Below are 22,952 nucleotides of genomic sequence, written 5' to 3' on the forward strand. Positions count from 1 at the left end.
ACTAAAAAACATTTTTCAAGAAGTAAAATCAGGGCTTCCCTGGTGGCGCAGTGGTTAAGAATCTGCCTGCCAATGCAGGGGACTCAGGTTCGAGCCCTGGTCCGGGAACATCCCACATGCCGGGCAGCAACTAAGCCCACGTGCGCAACTACTGAAGCCCGCATGCCTACAGCCTGTGCTCCACAACGAGAGAGGCCACCGCAGCGAGAGGCCTGTGCACTGCAATGAAGAGTAGCCCCACTCATCACAACTAGAGAAAGCCCTCATACAGCAATGAAGACCCAAAGCAGCCATAAATAAATAAATAAATTTATATATATATAAAAAAAAGGAAAATTAAAAACTCAATTACAGCAACCTATGGAATAGGTGAAAATATCTGCAAATCATAACCCCTAATACGGTGCTAAAACCCAGAATATATAAAGAACTCACAGAGATCAATGGCAAAAAACCCAAATAATCCAATTTTTAAAAATGGGCAAAGGACTTAAATAGACATTTTCCCAAATAAGATATTCAAATGGCCAACAGGTATATTAAAAGGTGCTCAACAGCACTAAACATGGGGGAAATGCAAATCAAAATCACCTCTGCCTGTCAGAATGGCTATCATTCATTCAAAAATTCATTGTTATGAGCGATAACAATGCTAGCAGGATATGGAAAAAGGGAACCTTTGTACACTGTTGGTGGGATTATAAGTTGGAACAGCCACTAAGGAAAACAATATGGAGGTACCTCAAAAATTTTAAAATAGAACTACGACATGATCCAGCAATTCCACTTCTGGGTATATATCTGAAGGAAACGAAGTATCTCGATACTTTGAAGATATCTGCACTGCCATGTTCACTGCATCACTATTTATAATAGCCAAAACATGAAAGCAACCTAAGTGTCCACTGACAGATGAATGGGTAAAGAAAATGGAATACTATTCAACTACAAAAAAGAAGGAAATCCTGACATCTGAGACAACATGGATTGACCCTGAGAGCATCATACTAGGTGAAATAAGTCCGATAGAGAAAGACAAATTCTGTATGATCTCACTTACATGTGGAATCTAAAAACAAACAAAAAACCCAAAACTATTTTAAAAAAACTCAGAAAAAGAGATCAGATTTGTGTTTACAAGAGGTGGGGGAATTGGATGAAGGTGGTCAAAAGGTAAAACTTCCAGGTATAAGATAAACAAGTACTGGGGATGTAATGTACAGCATGGGGACTAAGGCTAACACTGCTGTCTGGTACATTTGAAAGTTGCTAAGAAGGTAAACCCTAAAAGTTCTCATCATAGGAAGAAAAATTTTTTTTCTTTTTTCTTTTAGTATCTATATGGATGGATATTAACTAAACTTATTGCGGTAATCATTTCACAGTGTATGTAAGTCAAGTCTTTATGCTGTACAACTTTAAATAATTCAACTGTATCAGAAATTATATTACATAAACAGACTACTACAATTAAAAGGCAAAGATTATCAGAATGGATAAATAAAACCCAACTAAGAGTGTTTTACAAGATAAACACTGTAAGTACAAGAAAACTGAAATATTTAAAGTAAAAGAATAGAAAGCAAACATCAAACATAAACAACTCATCTAATAAGTTCTTAATTTCAGACACTAGTTTTTAGTTATAAAATGTCCATCTGAGGAAATGCAGATGGCCAACAAGCACATGAAAAGATGTTCAACATCGCTAATCATCAGGGAAATACAAATCAAAACCACAAAGAGATATCAACTCACATCTGTCAGAATGGCCATCATTAAAAAGAACACAAATAACAAATGTTGGAGAGGATGGGGAGAAAAGGGAACCCTCGTACACTGTTGGTGGGAATATAAACTGGAGCAGCCACTATGGAAAACAGCATGGAGGTTTCTCAAAAAACTAAAAATACAACTACCATATGACCTAGCAATTCCACTCTTGGGTATTTATCTGAAAAAAACAAAAACACTGATTCGAAAAGATACATGCACCCCAATTTTCATTGCAGCATTATTTACAATTGCCAAAATACTGAAGCAACTTAAGTGTCCATCAAAAGATGAATGGATAAAGAAGATGTGGTATATTTATACAGTGAAATACTACTCAGCCATAAAAAAAAAGAACACAGTTTTGCCATTTGCAGCAACACGAATGGACGTGGAAGACATTATGCTAAGTGAAATAAGACAGAGAAAAACAAATACTGTAAAGTATTACTTATATGTGGAATCTAAAAAATACATCAAACTATTGAATGTAACAAAAAAGTAGGAGACTCACACATATAGAGAACAAAGCAGTGTAACAGGAAAGGGGGGAGGGGCAATAATATAGGGGTAGAGAGAAATAAAGGTACAAAATATTAGGTATAAAATAAGCTACAGGGCTTCCCTGGTGGCGCAGTGGTTGAGAATCTGCCTGCCAATGCAGGGGACACAGGTTTGAGCCTTGGTCTGGGAAGATCCCACATGCCGCGGAGCGACTAGGCCCGTGAGCCACAATTGCTGAGCCTGCGCGTCTGGAGTCCGTGCTCCGCAACAAGAGAGGCTGCGATAGTGAGAGGCCCGCGCACCGTGATGAAGAGTGGCCCCCACTTGCCGCAACTAGAGAAAGCCCTCGCACGGAAACGAAGACCCAACAGAGCCATAAATGGATAAATAAATAAAATTTTAAAAATAAATAAATAAAAAATAAAAATAAGCTACAAGGATATACTGATTGTACAACACGGGGAATATAGCCAATGTTTCATAATAACTATAAATGGAATATAACCTTTTAAAATTGCAAATCACTGTATTGTACACCTATAACTTATATAATATTGTACAGCAACTATATGTCAATAAAAAAGTCCATCTGAATTTTAAAAATAAATTCTAGTTCTCTGTTGAAATTCTCTTTTTAACTATTTTATCCCCCTGCTCTTCACAAAACCCACAAAAAACTGCATGAGTGTACTAATATCAGACAAAATGGATATTACAAGTATTATTACAGACAAGTAGGGAGATTTCATCCAGATAAGAAGGTCAACTCACAGAAGATATAACAACATTGAACCTGTATGAACTTAATAACACAGTTTCAAAATATATATGGCTTAAATGGACAGATCTTAAAGAAACAAGACAAATCCACACCTACAGCTGGACAGAAGACTTGAACAGCACTATCAAACAGCTGACTTAACTGACATTTATAGATCACTCCACCTAACTACTGTAGAATACACATTTTCAAATGCACCAGGAACATTTACTGAACAGACTACATGCTGAGCCATAAAGCTAGCCTCAACAAATTTGCTGGGCTTGAAATCATACAGCATGTGTTGTCTGACAACAATCAGTAAAAGAAAAATAAATTGGAAATTACTAAGTATTAGAAATAAAGCAACCTAAACAACCCATGGGTTAAAAAAGAAATTACATTGAAAATTAGAAACTATTTTGACTGAACTGAAAGGTAATAAAAACAAAACACATCAAAATTTGTGGGATGGAATTAAAGCAGTGCTGAGAGGATAATTTACAGGTCCAAATGCATACTTTAGAGAAGAAAAAACAACCCAAAAATCATTGATTTAAGCTTTGATCTCAAGAAGTTAGAAAAAGAGCAGTAAATTAAACCCAGAAAAAGTAGACAGAAGAAACTTATAAGAGCAGAAATTCAAACAGATTATAAACATAAAACTGAGAAAAATCAAAGCAAAAAGGTTTCTCTAAAAACATTAATAACATACAAAAAAATCTAAAAAGATTAATAAGATTGATAAACCTTTATCAAGAATGATTAAGGAAAAAAGGGAGAGAACACAAATTACCACCATCTGGAATATTAAAGAAGACATCACTACCGACTCCACAATATAAAAAATACCATGAATAACTTTATACCACTTAATTTGAAATTTTAATTGAAATAAACTCCTTGAGACACAATTTACCACAACTGAACAAAAAAAAAATTAAATTTCAATAGATCTCTATCAAATAAAGAAATGGAATAAGTAATTAATAACCTTCCCACAAAGAATACAGCAAGCCCAGTAAAGTTTCCTAAACATTTGAGGAAGAAATGTAACTAGTATTACAAAAACTCAGAGAACAGAAAAAGAGCAAACATTATTTCTGAAATCATTTTACGAGGCTACCACAATTTTTATACTGAATGATGATGAGAACATTACTAGAAAGACTAGAATCTCTCATGAACACAAATGAAAAATCCTAACCAAAGCAATGCAACGTTCATTACTAGAATAAAGGAAAACTACATAGTCATTGCAATTGAAAAAAAAAAGTGTTCAAAATTAACACCTATTCACGACTAAAATCTCTCAGCAAATTGGTACTGGAAGTGACTTTCCTTCATCTAATTAAAGCCATTTCAAAAACACTAGAGCAATCCTCACACCGAAGAGTGAAACACTGAAAAGCTTTCTCTCTGAAACTGAGGAGAGTTTTCACCATTTTTTTTGTCAGCACTGTATTGGAGGCTGTAGCAAGTAGTCAGGCAATAAAAAGAAATAAAATATCAGGTTGAAAGGAAGAAATAAAAGTGGCATTATTTGCAGATAAGATTGTGGTACTGATGCAAAGACAGAAAAATAGAACAGAGGGTTCAGAAACAGAGCCACATACACCTGGTCACCCACATAAAAACAAAGGTGTTACTGAAATGCAGTGGGAAGAATGGCCTTTTCAATAAACATTGCTGGGCCAAGTGGATATCTATATGGGAAGAAAATGAGCCTTGATACATTCCTTATACCACCCATCAATATCAATTCCAGATAGATTACATGAAAGAGAAAACAATAAAGATACTAGAAGATTACAAGAGAACAAAATTATGTATATCTGTATGTGTAACTGTACACAGAGATACCACTGGAATAAGTGAATGAATGAATAACAAAATCTCTAGATACAAGGCCAATATACAAAAAATGAACTAGTATGAAACAATTAGAAAAAAAGACATTTTAGAAGAGTAGCATCAAAAACAATCAAATAACAAGGGATAAACACATGAAAAATGTGTAAGACCTCTACACAGAAAACTGTGAAACATCACTGAGAGAAATTAAAGAAGAGTAAATAAATGGAGAGACATACCACATTTGTGGGTTGGAAAACTCCAGTTTGTAAAGATGTCAATTCTCCCCAAATTGGTCTCCAAGTTTAAGACAGCCTTAGTCAGATTTTAAAAATGGATATGTACTAGATGATTCTAAAACTTACAGAAAAATGTAAAGAGCCAAGAATAAGTAAAGCATTCATAAACAAAAACAAAACATGGAGAATTTATACTACTGGATATTAAGTCTTATTATTATAAAGCTACAGTAATTAAGACAATGTGGTATTGGCAAAAGAAGAGAAAAATAGACCTATGGAACAGAGTCCACAGATTCATTCACATATGGACGACTGATTTATGACAAAAGCAGCACTGCAGAGCAGTGGAAAAACATGATTTTTAAACTATGTGACACTGTACTGGAAAACTATATTTTGGGAAGATAGGAAAGATCAAAGAACTAGACCTCTTCTTCATGCCTTAGATGAAAACAATTTTAGGTAACTCTTGATTTAAATGGTAAGGTGAAATAATAAAGTTTCTGGAAGATAACATAAGAAAATACCTTCACAAATCGGAGCTGGAAAAGATATCTTAAACAGGAAATAAAAAGGGCTGTCCACCAAAGAAAAGACTGAAGTATTGTACATTAAGACAAAAAACTTCTGTTCACCAAAGAAATTATTAAGAGTGAAAAGGCAAGCCACTGGGAAAACAAAATTGCAATACATATAACAAAGACTCCTATCCAGAAAATATAAAGAACTCCTACATGTTAACTGAAAATAGAGAAAAAAAAAAAGAAGAATCAGACAACTTAAAAGAAAAATGGGGGCTTCCCTGGTGGTGCAGTGGTTAGGAATCCGCCTGCCAGTGCGAGAGACACGGGTTCAAGCCCTGGTCCGGGAGGATCCCACATGCCGCGGAGCAACTAGTCTCGTGCACCACAACTACTGAGCCTGCACTCTAGAGCCTGTGAGCCACAACTATTGAAGCCCGTGCGCCTAGAGCCCGTGTTCCGCAACAAGAGAAGCCACCGCAATGAGAAGCCTGCGCACCACAATGAAGAGTAGCCCCCACTCGCTGCAACTAGAGAAAGCCCGTGCGCAGCAGTAAAGACCCAAAGCAGCCAAATATAAATTAAATAAATAAATAAATAAATAAATAAATAAATTCTGGGAAGATGGCAGTAATGGTGGCACCATAGCTTTTAAATCTCCCCAAATTTTCAAATAAAAACAGAAAAAAATTCCATGGTTACAAGAATTCCAGTTTACAAAAAAAACAAGACAAAACAAAGGAGTCTCCACAAACTCCAAAGTGCAAGCACATGAGGACAAACCACCAAGAGCCACACAATTTCTGAAGCATCACTGGTGCCTCAGAAAGCACAGGGTACCATTCAAACCTGAGAATAGTATCAATATATAACTCCAAATAACCGACAGGAATTCAATGGAAAGCACGCAGGCCAATCTGAGAAAGGAGCTAATACTACGAAGCAGTTTTGCTCAATTCAATAGTGGGTAAGTGCAAGGAGGCCCTGACCCTGTAAGATCTGAAAAAGATATAGCAGTCTAGGACCCATGAAGTTTCGAAACTCATCAACCAAGGCTCCCTGGCAGGACACAGCCCTATGAGAAGAAAATGCTGGGAACAGTTAAACTGAGTAAGGTAGAAACAAAGGAAAGAGAAATTAGGTCCAAATAAACATAGAGAACAGAATCAAGAAGTCTTAAAAAGCAAGCTGCCATATTTTGAACACTGTATGAAGAGGGAGCTCTGTGAAGTTAGAAAAAGTTATCCTAAACTACATCTCCTGAAAGTCCAAGAAAGCATCCGTCAACAGAGGAATGGATAAAGAAGATGTAGTACATATATACAAAGGACTATTACTCAGCCATAAAAAAGAACAAAATAATGCCATTTGCAGCAACATGGATGGACCCAGAGACTGTCTTTTGAGGGAAGTCAGACAGAGAAAGACAAATATCATATGATATTGCTTATATGTGGAATCTAAAAAAGGGTACAAATGAACTTATCTACAAAGCAGAAACAGAGCTGCAGATGTAGAAAACATACCTATGGTTACCAGGGTGTAAGGGGGGTGGGGAGGGATAAATTGGAAGACAGGGATTGACATACACACACTACTATATATAAAATAGGTAACTAATAAAGACCTACTGTATAGCACAGGGAACTCTGCTCAGTACTCTGTAATGGCCTATACAGGAAAAGAATCTAAAAGAGTGGATACATGTATATATATAACTGAATCACTATGCTGTACACCTGAAACTAACACAACATTGTAAATCAACTATACTCTAATAAAAAATTTTTAAAAAGTCCAAAAAAGCTAATTTCAGTAAAAATTAACAAAGAAAAGAACTGATGTCAAATCTCATACAAAGGTGTAAGAAAAACAAGAAGCAAAACATCTCTATAAACAATAACAACATGCCAGAAAGATGTAACAACCTAAGGGACACTAAGAAAATAATATAAGACATAAAATAACATAAATCAGAACTAGAAAAACTCAGAAATGAAGTGATATCTCAGGAAAGAAACAGAAATTAAATAAAGTGTTTTAGGAATGCAGACTAAATAAGAAGAAACACAAGTGTTAATAAACACAACACATACTGCTTTAGGAGAATTGAAAGGTGAAAGGAAAATTTTAAATAGAAAAATGAGGAGATAAAGGAGCTCTTGAATAAACTGAAAGGGAAGAAAACACAAAAAATTATGACTGAAAAAAAAAACTTTCCTAAAGTAAAAATGTTAAAGCTACATTTCAAAAGAGCACAGTACATACCTAAGGAAAGTAACCCAGAATGACAACCATCAAGACACATTCTAGTAAAATTACTGGACTTTAAAGAAAGAAAGAAAAAAATCCTTTAGCATCTGGGCTTGAGAATTATAACAGAAAAAATTAAGATTATTAACAGATTTTTACAGTGATGCTTTAAGACACCTGAAAACAGATTAAGATACTTTAAAAAAAAACGTGAGCCACAGATTTTATATCCAGCAAAACTTATTTTAAGGAAAAAGTGCACAAACTTAACAATGTACAAGAACTTCCTACAAGATTTTCCTGAGGAATCAACAGAAAAGCAAGCTTCAGGCAACCAAAATGACTAGAGAGACACTGACACAAAGACTAGTGGTAAACATGAAATACATAATTACTTGCAGTACTAAGATTAATTATAACTAAGATTGAATGATACAGTACAATTATAAAAATTATGGAAGACGGAAGCATATGAAAGATTTTAAAGTTGTTTAATCACGTGGGTGGTGACATTCTGAGACTTTAATTTTGACACTTTTGGGTGTGTTAAAACAAAGTTATAGCATATTCTAATTCTATCAATCCCTGTGTCCTTGAGAATCAATATTCTTAGTGTGGAAAAAAGGAATTATAATATAGAAGCAATAAAGTAAGTTAAGTAAAACCACTATAGTCCTAAATTTGAATTATAAATATTAGTATAAACTTGTAAAATATATTACTTCCATCCAAAAAAAAAAAAAGTTTTCAAACAAGACCTGCTTGTAGCAATGAACATCCACAGTGCCCAGATTATGTGAAATACTATTTCTCATTGAAAGAGATGAAGGCTTTTGGGACAAATTACTAATTCCAAGTCTGGGGCAGGAGTCATACAAAATGAACATGGAACATCTTGTCATATCACATATCAAGGAAGCTATCAAAGACTACTTATCAAAGACTGAATCCTGTCAGAATAAATTCCTGAAGAGGCTTCCACTGGCAAAAGATGGAACATTTTGAACTTCAGTAAAGATAATAATTGACATGGTACAAACATCTTAGGAAAATGTATAAATGAAAGTGTTCATAATTTTTTTAAAAGGTCATTTTCAAAAGATGATAGTCAACCAATACATTATCTTTAAAACTGGTAAAACAAAGGCAAAGAATCAGGCATTTTCTTGCCTTTTCTATATAAACTATATCACTGGATAACCAAATAGTAGATGAGGAAATCATTTCTTTATAAAATTATTCTAGTATTAACTTAAAAATTCAATTAAAATATCACCATTTTGCAATCCTCAGTAATTTACTGGGCCTTGGAATTCCCTGGCATTCCAGTGGTTAGGACTTGGCACTTTCATTCTGGTGGCCCAGGTTCAATCCCTGGTCGGGGAACTAAGATCCCACAAGTGGAAAAAAAAAAAAAAAATTACTGGACCTAGACACTGAATATCATTGACTGCTAACATCATAGAGACAATAAGACATAACTGCCTGCTGAGGAAAGAACACTATCTACTGTCTTGACAGAGACAATCAGATCTGGACACAGCCTAATTTTTAGAATAGAGGCTATCTGAAAAACGAAATTTTTGAATTACACCGTTAATTATGCCATCTAGATCAGGTATTCTCAATGGGGGCAATTTTGCAAGGGGGTAAAAAGATCTTATATATTACAATGGTTTGTCATCCTCCCAAATTCAATCCCACCCAACAAAATCTTATTCTTTAGTATTTAATGGGGGAGAATCAGAAAAAAATGTCTAAAAAGGCTCTCCAGGGAGGAATGATTTTTTTTTTAAGCCTGACAAACACCTATCTAGGCTCTGGGAAACTAACAGGTCAAATGATTCAGGTTCAACAACAGATAAATTATAAGGAAAAAGAAAAGGAATGGAAGAGGAACCCTAATAGGGATGCACTCAGGTGAAAACACCATAAAGAAATACAAGAAAATGATCAGACTAATGGTTAATTTCAGGGGGAAGGAATGAATTATGCTCAGGACAGCATGCATAGAGGAGGCTTGGGGATGATCTACTTCTTGACCTAAGTAGTACATATAATCACCTTATAATAATTCATTAAGCTATACATGTTTTATATATTGTTTTTTTTGTAAAAGGCAAAAAACTCCCATGAGATACTGCATACCCATAAGGATTGCTAGAAGCCTGAAAATTGATGACCAAGTGTTGCTGAGGATTTGGAGCAATGGGGACTTTCAAGTACTATTGGTAGGAGAGGAAATTGGTACCACAACTGTGCAAAAAAGAATCCTTGATACTTTATCATTTATAGTGGAAAATATAAATCCTGGAAGACTCAACAATTCACTGTAAAATCTGTACTACAGAAATGTACGCTTATACGCACCAGGTCTATGCACAAGAATGTTCACAGCAGCACTATTCCTAACAGCCAAAAACTGAAAAGGACTCATATCAATGATGGAATGGACAAATACACTGAAGTATGCTCATACAATTGAAACATACACAGCATCAAGAATCAAGCCATTACAGTCACACACAATATGAATGGATCTTAAAACATAATGGGGGCTTCCCTGGTGGCGCAGTGGTTGAGAATCCGCCTGCCAATGCAGGGGACACGGGTTCGAGACCTAGTCCGGGAAGATCCCACATGCCACGGAGCAACTGGGCCCGTGAGCCACAACTACTGAGCCTGCGCGTCTGGAACCTGTGCTCCGCAACGGGAGAAGCTGCGATAGTGAGAGGCCCGCGCACCGCGATGAAGAGTGGCCCCCACTTGCCGCAACTAGAGAAAGCCCTCGCACAGAAACGAAGACCCAACACAGCCATAAATAAATAAAATTAAAAAACAAAAACAAAAAAAGGAACCGTGTGCTCTGACATATCTCAAAATGGTTCCTTTAAAAACCAAAACAAAAAAACCCCATAATGGATGGGTGAAGGAATTCAGACATAAAAGAATATATACTGAATGCCTCCATTTAGATAAAGTTTAGGCATAGGCCTAAACTTAGCTGTTTGGGGTGAAATTTCTTTGTGTGTGTGTTGTATTTAACAATGGAAAACTTAGAAGGAAAAAAGTCACCCTAAGGGGAAAAAAGAGTGGTTGCCTCTGTGAAACAGTATTTGGGGGTCAAGAGGAGAGAATTATTGCTTTTATTTCTTTCTGTAGTTTGATTTTGGAACCATTTTCTTGCTTTACTCTGACGGACATCACAAGAATGAAAATCAATAAGTAAGAACCAATGGGGGACAATTATAACTGCTACAGTGGCTTTTTAGTTCCAAGATCCTATCTGTAACCTACCCACTCAAGGTTTTTCTTCCTAAGAAAATCTCAATTTTCTTTGCCTTCCTGTGAGAAATCATGTACTTCAGAGGAGGTGGGTCCCAGACCCTGGCTTATTATATGATGTCTATAAAGAGATAATCAAATGATGTCATCATTTTTCCAAATTAAGATACTATAAAATTTTATATCAAAACTATGTTTAAGTATTACAACATAACTTTCTGATATGTATAACTGAACAAAAGTATCTCAATGTTTAAAAATTATAAATCCAAGCATAAGTTGAAGTATCTTACTTGAAATAACAATGATGATGTTATTGATATTTATAAATAGCACGGTATAATGGAAAGAGCTCTGGTATCAAATTTCAACTGCACCTATTCAAGTACTTTTCTTTCAAATACAATTTTTTTAAAAAATGTTTATTTATTTAATTGGCTGTGCTGGGTCTTAGTTGCGGCACGCAGGATGTAGTTCCCTGACAAGGGATCGAACCTGGGCCCCCTGCAATGGGAGCACGGAGACTTAGCCACTGGACCACCAGGGAAGTCCCATCAAATATAATTTTTAAAAAGCATTTTGGGACTTCCCTGGTGGCGCAGTGGTTAAGAACCCGCCTGCCAATGCAGGGGACATGGGTTCGAGCCCTGGTCCGGGAGGATCCCACATGCCGCGGAGCAACCAAGCCCGTGCGCCACAACTACTGAGCCTGTGCTCTAGGACCCGTGAGCCACAACTACTGAGCCCACGTGCCACAACTACTGAAGCCTGGGCGCCTAGAGCCTATGCTCTGCAACAAGAGAAGCCCCTGCTCGCTGCAACTAGAGAAAGCCCCCGCGCAGCAACGAAGACCCAACGAACGCAGCCAAAAATTAATTAAAAAGAAAAATGCATTTTGAACACTTAATTCCAATAACCAAGCTTATTTCTTCTTTTACCATAACTAGGTTCCTTCAATTTTACACTGGAAATCAAAGGAAAATGTGATTTATTTTATATCTAATTTAGTTAGACTGTCAAGCTTGTAGTTAAGCAGATTACTAGTGATGCTTTAAAAGCAAGATTCCTCATGAATGGCAAGTACAGTGGCCCCAAGCTGCAGTGAAAAAAGAAGTCTGATGATGAAATTTCTACTCCTGACTAGCTTCTCTGTAAAGGTCATTTAACTCCCTGACATTCAGTCCTCTCATCTGGGCTCAGAGCAGATTGCCTAAGTATGAACCATGGTTTCACCAATTAGTGAATCAGTGACTATGCATAAACTGCTTAATCTCTTGAGCCTAATTCCTTTATTTGTAAAATGACAATACAGTTGTTTTGTCATTTGTTTTAAAATGACAGTTTAAAACAGTTGTTTTAAAATTAATTGAGTTAAACATATATAAAGTGTTTAGCATAATGACTGGCAAATAGCAAGTGTCACATTATGACTATTATTATTACCTGTGAAATGGAAACAGCAGATGCACAGTGTTTATTAATAATATGTTGATAATACAACCAAACGGGGGGAGGGGGGTGGAGAGAGAACTTTATTCTCCTCTTCCAAGGTACTTTTCATTAGTATTACAACTATTCACAGTAAAACTTCTACTTCCTTCTATAAGAAACTTCGTTTTCCGTTTGGAAGTGGCCAGAAGCTATGTATGTCTTTTAGCTTATTGATCAGACACCAAAGTGGAGTTCAGAAATAGGAAATGCCACCCAAAAAAGAATATTTCAGTTCTTACCTCTTGCTTTTTTTTTTTTAACCTCTTGCTTTTAATTATACAAATAATCATTTACACATTTATGATTATACTCTATAGTCAAATATACCAATTAATGCTTCCAAATTAGAACCTAAAATTAGGAGATATTTCATCACTTCATTAATAGTGGAGAATCTTATGTAGTAATACTATAAGAATTTAAGAAAATTGGATGACCATTCTTCTATGTTCTCTTCCACCTCCCACAACTGTCCTAATGATCTTTTTTTTTATCCCCTTCACTTCCTTGTATGAATGAATCAACACATGATGAGAAGGAGTTCGCATTTTGTTTTCTCCATATGCCCTTGACTATGTCTTACTCATAACTGTACTTCCAGAGTCTCACAGTTGTTGAATGAATGAGTGGCTCCAAAAACATACTCTTCTGCCAGAGACTGGAGCTCTTCATCATAGCCATATACAACCAGAGTCAAGGAACATGGCTTACATGACAACAATAAGTTTATCATGATTTTCTTCAGTTATAAAGTATTACACCATTATAGAAAATTTGGAGAACAAAGGAACAAAATTTGGAGAACAAAGTCGGGAAAAGATGGGAATCACCCATGGTTCTCTCACACAATTTTATTATTTCCGAAATTGCATCTTTGCTTCCTTGTGACCAGGGTCCTTGGCTCTGTCTCTAACAAATCATTTTCTTCTCAATTCTTCTATTCATGTCACTTCTCCATTTTTCCTTCCAGATGCTCCTAATATAATACTGTATGATCCTGGGGTTTTGTGGTGTTCCTGTTTTCCAGAGTAATCTCCAAAAATATGCCCATCACTTATGCAACACTGATTTTGGGGTAATAAAGGATGTTTCAAATTTAGTGGGTTAACTCTTTGAATGTTCTAGGGAAAGGTGGGCAAAGAAGAGCCAGGACAGGCTGAGAGAAGCTGACATGCCCATGTCATATCAGCACCCACAAAACCTCTTCCTAGCATATTTTTTTAAGTGTCTATAAATGATTATTGCTTTTAATTCAAATACTTGTTTCTCGTCTTAACATTTGGCTAGCCATTCTTTGTAATCCTGTACTAATATGTAATCAATATTAAATTAACACAGAAAAGTTAATAATGGTTATTTCTAAGTAATAGGTTTACATTTTTTGCTTCCTTATATTTTTATATACTAAATTGGTATTATTTACATTAACATTTAAAATTAAAATAACATTAAAAGAGTTTGGCAAATGTTTATTGCAGGCTCACCACATGGTATAAAAGAACTTGTGTTATGCATCATGGGGAACACAAAGAAAATCCAACATGGATCTTGCCTCAAAGAACTTCCATCAGTGAGAGAAAATATGCACACAATTAAGTATACTACAAAGTATAAACCCATTAGTGCAATACAGAGACTATTCCAGTTGAGAGAGGGCAAGTAGTCAGGGTAGGCTTAGTGGAGACAGCAATATTTAAGCTAAACTTAATGCTCTGCCAGTTCCAGGCTTAGTTTTAAGAGAACAGCACTTCCATCTAGGGCTCTTGAAACCCATAGTCACCATGTAAGAAGTCTGACTACCCTGACGGAGAGGCCACATGGAAAGCCCTGACACTACATGAAGAGGGAAAGGGCAGCTGAACCCAGTCTTCCAGCAGTCTCAGACAAGGCGTATGAATAAAGAAGCCATTTTGGAAGTATATCCTCCAGTCCCAGCCACCTTGGCTGACAGCATGTGGGGGGGGGGGGGGGAAGGTCCAGGTGAGCCCTTCCCAATTTCTTGACTCAAAAAACTGCCAACAAATAAAACCGTTACACTAACTCACCAGGCTTGGAGGTGGTTTGCTAACAGGTAAGTGAAGCAGAGCTCTAAGTTTATTTTCTGACCAATGGGAAGCAATGCAAAGAGTTGTGCTTTAGGAAAATCAACCTAGCTGCAATGTGTAATCTAGTGGCAGGAAACCCAGGAAGCAAGAGCCAGTGAAGTCTGAACTAAAGGTAACAGTAAGCAGAGGGAGAAAAAGATACAAGATACTGACCACAGAGGTTAGATTCAATGGGATTTTTGTATGTAATTGGCCATGAAGGGCATGAGGAAACAAGTAGTCAAAGTTGACCTCGATGTTGAGATCAGGTGACTGGAGAATGGTGATATTATTAAGAAAGAACAAGGAAGCTGATGAGTTCAGAATAAGAAAATGCAATGCATATTAATTTCAATACATAAACAAAATGAAAAAACTAAGGCAAAATAGCATCCATAATTACAGATAATATGCAAACAATTAGTCTGGAGTTTAAGCAGTTTAAAAGAGCTCTAAAAATCCTGCTATCAGTATCTTTCTACAATACAAAAGGTTTTAAACCAAAAATTATTCAAAATTTTCTGTGGGGAAGCTACAGAGTTTAATATATAACATTGAGATTTTTCCTCAACTGTCAACTGAAAATTGGTTCAGAAACTGGGATGTGGAAGCAACCTAAGTGTCCATCAACACATAAACGGATAAAGGAGATACGGCACATATATACAATGGACTATTACTCAGCCATAAAAGAAAACGAAATTGAGTTATTTGTAGTGACGTGGATGGATCTAGAGTCTGTCATACAGAGTGAAGTAAGTCAGAAAAAGAAAAACAAATACCATATGCTAACACATATATATGGAATCTAAAAAAAAAAAAAAAGGTTCTGATGAACCTAGGGGCAGGACAGGAATAAAGACACAGACATAGAGAATGGACTTGAGGACATGGGGAGGGGGAAGGGTAAGCTGTGACAAAGTGAGAGAGTGGCATGGACATATATACACTACCAAACATAAAATAGATAGCTAGTGGGAAGCAGCTGCATCGCACGGGGAGATCAGCTCAGGGCTTTGTGACCACCTAGGGGGTGGGATAGGGAGGGTGGGAGGGAGACGAAAGAGGGAGGAGATATGGGGATATATGTATACATATAGCTGATTCACTTTGTTATACAGCAGAAACTAATACAACATTGTAAAGCAACTACACTCCAATAAAGATGTTAAAAAAAAATAAAGAAAAGAAAAAGAAACTGGGATGAATGAGCAAGCATATCCTCATCCACAAAGGGGAGAAATCAATGTTTTCAATGATATTTTTACAGTTGATACTGTGAACTCGTGATATCCTGTGAACTCGTGATAGCCTGTCCCTTCTATCCCAATACTGTCTACAGCTTACACTCTATGATAAATTTTCATATAGCATTGAGTTTTTTTTTTTTAAAAAACCACAGATCTCATCATGTTAGAACCAAAATCCTTACCATGGCCTGTGAAACACTGCCTCATATGGCCCTTGCTGACATAGCTAGCCCCACCTCATACCTCTTCCCCCTATTCACTAATCTGCAGAGACCATGGTTTAGATCCTTCAACATTCCATACTTCTGCCTTCCACTTCAGGCTCTTCTCTCTGGCTGGGTTACTCTTCTTCACTGCCTCTCTTTGACCAAATTAACTGTATTCATCCTTCAGTTCCTCATCTTAAATGTCACCTCCTCAGAGAAAAACCTTTCCGGACTAACCCCAGTGTTTGTTCACACACCTCTCACTCCTTCAAAGCACTCACCACAATGATAATCTACAATTTAGGAAGCTATGATTAATATCTATCTCCTCTGCTAAAAAACGTTCATTCCCATAGCCTCAGGACATAGCACACAGCCTGGCAAAAGTAAATACTCCAGAAGAACTTCTTGAACAAACAAGAAGTTCACAGATATAGCAGGATAATTAGGAGCATGGACTCTGGAGCCAAACTGGGTTCAAGTCCTAGCTCTGACCCTTACAAGCTTTGCAACTAGGTAAGTTATTTTTCAGCACCTCCCTTCCTTCCTCTTTAAAATAAGAATAATGACAAAATCCACAGCACTGAGGAGTCAAAGAGTTAATATATGGAAAATCCTTAGAACAGTATCTGGCTAAAGACAGATGTCTGTAAAGATCTTAACCATAGCCTAGAATATAGTGAACCTTCATTAAACAGGAGCTATCAGAATTAGCAAACACAGGCTCTCTCATCTATCCTGTTTCATAAACTTTGTCTCCCAGACTCACATCTCAACTTCCTTTATTAGACTTCTCCAAAGGGGCTGCAAGGCTTCTCTTTTATTAGCTGCGGCCTGCCTTCAGGAGAAAAATCTAAAGCCTTTATTTAAGTTTACGGGGAGGTCCAAAATCTGGCCCCAGGCTCTCCAAATATTTCCTTAAATTCAACCACTCCCTACCCCCCAGCCGCAATAAATTACTTCTACAAAACACCAACGAAGCAAGGCCATTTCTTAGCCGTCTTCCAGCAGGCCAGCATACTAAAGTCTGCCCAGCCCTCTCTCAGCAGGGTAAGTCATCTTCTCTTTGCATCAAAAAGCCTAGGAGGCTTCCCTGGTGGCGCAGTGGTTGAGAATCTGCCTGCCAATAAAGCAGGGGACACGGGTTCGAGCCCTGGTCTGGGAGGATCCCACATGCCGCGGAGCAACTGGGCCCGTGAGCCACAATTACTGAGCCTGCGCGTCTGGAGCCTGTGCTCCGCAACAAGAGAGGCCGCGATAGTGAGAGGCCCGCGCACCGTGATGAAGAGTGGCCCCCGCTTGCCACAACTAGAGAAAGCCCTTGCACAGAAACGAAGACCCAACACAGCCATAAATAAATAAACAAATACTTTAAAAAAAAATGGCTCCCATGTATCCATATTAAACTGCCCTTTAGAAAAAACAAAACAAAACCTAGAACAGGGACTTCCCTGGTGGCGCAGTGGTTAAGAATCCACCTGCCAATGCAAGGGGACACGGGTTTGAGCCCTGGTCCGGGAAGATCCCACATGCCGCGGAGCAACTAAGCTCGCGCGCCACAACTACTGAGCCTGTGCTCTAGAGCCTGCGAGCCACAACTACTGAGCCCGCGCACCTGGAGCCCGTGCTCCGCAACAAGAGAAGCCACCGCAATGAAAGGCCGGCGCACCGCAACAAAGAGTAGCCCCCGCTCGCCGCGACTAGAGAAAGCCCCTACGCAGCCAAAAATAAGTACATAAATAAAAATAAAAAAATAAAAAAGCCTGGGACAACCCTACCCAGGCGCTTATCACGACGCATCCGAGTTCTTTACAGAGCCCTCGGCTCGCTGATGTCGGAACCCTGCCCAGCGGACATCACCGGGACCCTGCAGGCACTCAGTGAGCTTGGTCACGGGACTGAAGCGGCCCGAAGTTTTCGACAACCGTCCCACACGGTATTCGGGCCACATCTCACGCGGGAAGATCGGCCTCGTTCGCCGCTCGGCGCTCCGGGCACATTTGTCGGGTTCGCGTTCCCCGCGCTGCCCAGGGATCTGACACACTCGGGGAGGCCTCACGAGGGCTGGGCAGCAGTGGCCGCCTTTTCGGGAAGACGCCCCTCCAGAGCCGAGTCGGGAGGGTTTGGGACCGCGGCCCGTCAGCCCCCGCCACCCCCTGCCCGGACCAGGGCGTCGGAGTGCAAACTCACGGCGTGTCGCCCCCCCGCGCGCCCCCGGCCGCGCTCTGCTCCACGGCCACCGCCTCCCGTGAGGCGCCGCCGAGGAAACTGGGTCTTTCGGCGCTACCGGCCCGCGAAACTTCCCGAAGTGGCGGGAGCGGCTGAGGGTCCGCCGGCCGCCCGCGCCTCTATCGCTCCCTCTCGGCCACTAGCCCCGCTGCTCCGGCCGCTCGGCGCTAGGCGGCGCCCCGCGCGCTCCCGGGCTCGCTCGTGTCGGGGCCGCGGCTGAGCCCGGCCAGCGCCCCCCGCCGACCCTCACAAACGAGCCCCCGCCCCCATCCCCACCCCCACCCCCGGGCTCAATGGAGGCGCCGGGCGGAGACACCACTAGCCTCACAGAACCTGCCTAGTAGCTGGCGCGCCCCGCGGCCGATACTTACTCGCCACTCAACTCGCCGGCTCTCGAGACGGGCTCGGCGACTTCTGTCGCCGCAGCTTCTAGTCAGCAGGAGCGCCCGCGACAGCTTCGTGGCCGCAGCCGAGGCCGCCGCTGCGCTCCTTCCGGCCCTTCCGCGGCGTCACCTCGCGCCTGCGCACAGCGCCCCCTCCCGACTAATGACAGGAAGAACCATAGAGGCACGCCGGGTGATAGGGAGGAGGGGTCTGGGGAGTAACACCATAGAGAGGGACGCCTGTCCGCTCCTCCATCCCGCCTCACGGCCCTCTGAGTCTTGACTCCCCCACTAGGCGGGAGGACGAAAGAAACTGAGAGCCTCTCAACCCCGTGAGGAGGTGTCGCTGTCTCCCTGGAGTTTTCAACTCCAGGGCGTGAAGCGTGAAGCGGGCAGCCGTGGAAATCTCCTGGATATGCATTTATTTGCATCCGTTGCCTTTGGCAAGTCATTCATGCAACACATTTTCGGAGGGCTTCCTGTATGCTAGGCACTGTTCTAGGAATTGGAGCCAAAACGGTATAGACTATCCCTGTTCTCATGAAGCTTATGTTTTATTGGGAAGTCAATGACTGGTGAACTAATTAACCAACTAAAATACTGGCCTAGACAGGAAGTGTTCTGCAAACACACACACACACACACACACACACACACACACACACAGAGAGATGAAAAATAAAACAGAGAAAGGGATAGAGTGATGGGGATAATAGTGTGGTCTAAATGAAGTGAGGGAGTGAGCCATGGTTACCAACCGGCGGAAGAGCACTTCAAGCAGACGATATAGAAAGGCCAAAAGCCCTGAGATGGGAATACGCCTGGCGTGTTAGAAAAACAGCGTTATGCTGTGTGGCTGCATGGCAGTGCAGTGAGTGAGACGGAGAGCGGTAGGGAATGGGCTTGGCAAGCTGGTTGGGAGCCAAATCGTAGGTCTTAAATTGAATTTGGATTTTATTCTAAGTGTGATGGGAAGCTACTGGAGAACTGGGAACAGGGACGTGAGTTGATTTGCTTGTGTTTTCCGAGACCAGAATCAGGAAAGCCAGTTAGGAAGTTATTGCAGGATTCTAAATGATAAGAGATCGTGGCTTGGACCAGTACAGTCAGGGAGGAGGTGATGAGAAATGGTCGGAGTAGGGATTTTTTTTTAAAGGTAAAACAGAGAGATTTGCAGATGGATTGGATGTGGGGTGAGAGAGAATGAAAGGAGTTGAGGATAACTAACTACAAGATTTTTGGCTTGTGCAGTTGGGTGAATGGTGGTGCCATTCACAAATATGGGTAAAATCAGGAGGAATAGACTTTGGTTAGAGTGAGGAGAAGTGAACATGTTTTGCACACGTTACATTGCAAACTAGACCTTCAAGTAGACATATCAATATGCAGTTAGATCCTTTGTTTCTCGATGACTGAGAAACAAAGGATTCTTGGTTAATCTGAAGACTTCATTTGGGAACCAAAAATCTTTTAACAAATAATCTCTCGGACCATGAGCCACACATTTCCCCGAAAAGTATGCATTTTTCCCAGCATAATTTTGTTGGGAGTTATGTTATTGAGGAATGAACTAAGATGAATATGTGGAACTGTAATTTAATGGCATAGAAATCTGAAGACCTGCAGGAGATTTAAAAATTCCAACCCTTGTTATAACTTTTTAAAAGACTATGAAATTATCAAAACACACGAATCAAGTTTTTTTAAATTAATTAATTAATTTGGCTGCGCTGGGTCTTAGTTGTGACATGCGAACTCTCACTTGCTGCATGCATGTGGGATCTAGTTCCCTGACCAGGGAATGAATCCTGGCCCCCTGCATTGGGAGCACGGAGTCTCAACCACCGCACCACCAGGTAAGTCTCTGAATCAAGTTTTCTTTCTTTTTTTTTAAAAATGGGAGTTATTCATTTATTTATGGCTGTGTTGGGTCTTCGTTTCTGTGCGAGGGCTTTCTCTAGTTGCGGCAAGGGGGGCCACTCTTCATCACGGTGCGCGGGCCTCACGCTCTCGCGGCCTCTCTTGTTGCGGAGCACAGGCTCCAGACGCGCAGGCTCACTAGTTGTGGCTCACGGGCCTAGTTGCTCCGCGGCATGTGGGACCTTCCCAGACCAGGGCTCGAACCTGTGTCCCCTGCATTGGCAGGCAGATTCTCAACCACTGCGCCACCAGGGAAGCCCTGAATCAAGTTTTAATATGCTATATGATAGGTGGATGAGGCTATTTTTTTTTTGGAAACTTAAAAATATTTATTAATTCATTTATAATAACAATAATCAACCTATCACATGTCAGCATAAATCACGTTTTTAACAGAAAATATCTATATTTTCCAAAGCAAGAGAAAATATGAGAAGAGTGACATTGTTTTACATTAAGTTCTTTTTACATAAATTTACATCACAGGTTTTTTTTAATTCAAGCAGAAAGTCACAAAAATTATAATCATCCTCATCAGTTCACTCAGTCCCATGTAATTAATTTTTTTTTCATCTTGATCTTTTGTTAGCACTTTTGTGAATTCATCAGTTTTCCATTAGAGTTCTGAAAATGCTTATTCATTCAGCTCAGCAGTATAGTCAGTTACCAGAAACCTGTACTTGTCAGAGTCTTTTCCATGAATTCCTTGAAGATGAAACCCTTTTATAGGAACATTTTTGCAAAAGCATCAGCGTACACCCAGAACTGTCTGTAAGTGACAAAAGACTTAAAAATGACCACAGTTAAAGATTTGATGAAAGTTCATAATAATGCAATTGACAAGGAAATTTAGTTATTTCTGAGATATACATTTTAAAGTAATAACTAGAATTATGACTTATAACATTATACCAGAACATTTTAAGATTTTTAGGAATTTCATGTAATGTCTGAAACATTTATATTAACATATTTCCATACAAATAACCCAAAGAAAGTTTAGTATTAGTTTTTCTTTTTTTTTGAATTTTTGAATTTTATTTTATTTATTTTTTTATACAGCAGGTTCTAATTAGTCATCAATTTTATACACATCAGTGTATACATGTCAATCTCAATCGCCCAATTCAGCACACCATCATCCCCACCCCCCCGCGGCTTTCCCCCCTTGGTGTACATACGTTTGTTCTCTACATCTGTGTTTCAACTTCTGCCCTGCAAACCGGTTCATCTGCACCATTTTTCTAGGTTCCACATACATGTGTTAATATACGATATTTGTTTTTCTCTTTCTGACTTACTTCACTCTGTATGACAGTCTCTAGATCCATCCACGTCTCAACAAATGACTCAATTTCGTTCCTTTTTATGGCTGAGTAATATTCCATTGTATATATGTACCACTTCTTCTTTATCCATTCATCTGTCGGTGGGCATTTAGGTTACTTCCATGAGCGGGCTATTGTAAATAGTGCTGCAATGAACACTGGGGTGCATGTGTCTTTTTGAATTATGGATTTCTCTGGGTATATGCCTGGTGGTGGGATTCCTGGATCATATGGTAATTCTATTTTTAGTTTTTTAAGGAACCTCCATACTGTTCTCCATAGTGGCTGTATCAATTTACATTCCCACCAACAGTGCAAGAGGGTTCCCTTTTCTCCACACTCTCTCCAGCATTTGTTGTTTGTAGATTTTCTGATGATGCCCATTCTAACTGGTGTGAGGTGATACCTCATGGTAGTTTTGATTTGCATTTCTCTAATAATTAGTGATGTTGAGCAGCTTTTCATGTGCTTCTTGGCCATCTGTATGTCTTCTTTGGAGAAATGTCTATTTAGGTCTTCTGCCCATTTTTGGATTGGGTTGTTTGTTTCTTTAATATTGAGCCGCATGAGCTGTTTATATATTTTGGAGATTAATCCTTTGTCCGTTGATTTCTTTGCAAATATTTTCTCCCATTCTGAGGGTTGTCTTTTCGCCTTGTTTATGGTTTCCTTTGCTGTGCAAAAGCTTTTAAGTTTCATTAGGTCCCATTTGTTTATTTTTGTTTTTATTTTCATTACTCTAGGAGGTGGGTCAAAAAAGATCTTGCTGTGGTTTATGTCAAAGAGTGTTCTTCCTATGTTTTCCTCTAAGAGTTTTATAGTGTCCAGTCTTACATTTAGGTCTCGAATCCATTTTGAGTTTATTTTTG

At 39.3% G+C, this 22,952-nt stretch overlaps 1 protein-coding gene across 4 annotated transcripts in view; it reads right to left on the reverse strand.

Moving 5' to 3' along the window:
- RNF216 (ring finger protein 216) overlaps positions 1-18,962 on the reverse strand; it is a 190,417-nt gene extending 171,455 nt beyond the window's left edge. For 3 of the 4 annotated variants that reach the window (XM_007186763.2, XM_007186761.2, XM_007186764.2), the window contains exon 1: positions 18,824-18,962. The gene's annotated coding sequence lies outside the window, so the exon portion shown is untranslated. Of the gene's footprint in view, positions 1-18,413; positions 18,580-18,823 lie in introns of those variants that run through there. The other variant, XM_057529320.1, reaches the window with a different exon arrangement.
- Positions 18,963-22,952: the final 3,990 nt, after the last annotated feature.

This window comes from Balaenoptera acutorostrata, chromosome 15 (genome assembly GCF_949987535.1).
Source record: "Balaenoptera acutorostrata chromosome 15, mBalAcu1.1, whole genome shotgun sequence".
NCBI lineage: Eukaryota > Metazoa > Chordata > Mammalia > Artiodactyla > Balaenopteridae > Balaenoptera > Balaenoptera acutorostrata.